We start from the raw sequence: 270 nt of genomic DNA on the forward strand, positions 1-270 counted from the left end.
GCACAGGCTGAACATGGTCCCTTCTAGAGAGACCCATTAACAGCCTGGCCGCAGCATTCTGCACCAGCTGCAGCCTCCGGATCTGCGACAAAGGCAGCCCCATGTAGAGAGCGTTGCAGTGGTCTAGCCTTGAGGTGACCATCGCATGGATCACTGTGGCTAGATCATCACGGTCCAGGTAGGGGACCAACTGCCGCGCCCGCCGAAGATGGAAAAAGGCGGACTTGACAGTGGCTGCCACCTGGGCCTCCATCGTTAAGGCAGAGTCCA

The sequence above is a fragment of the Gekko japonicus genome, unplaced genomic scaffold (genome assembly GCF_001447785.1).
Source record: "Gekko japonicus isolate JY-2015 unplaced genomic scaffold, Gekko_japonicus_V1.1 scaffold2561, whole genome shotgun sequence".
Lineage (NCBI taxonomy): Eukaryota > Metazoa > Chordata > Lepidosauria > Squamata > Gekkonidae > Gekko > Gekko japonicus.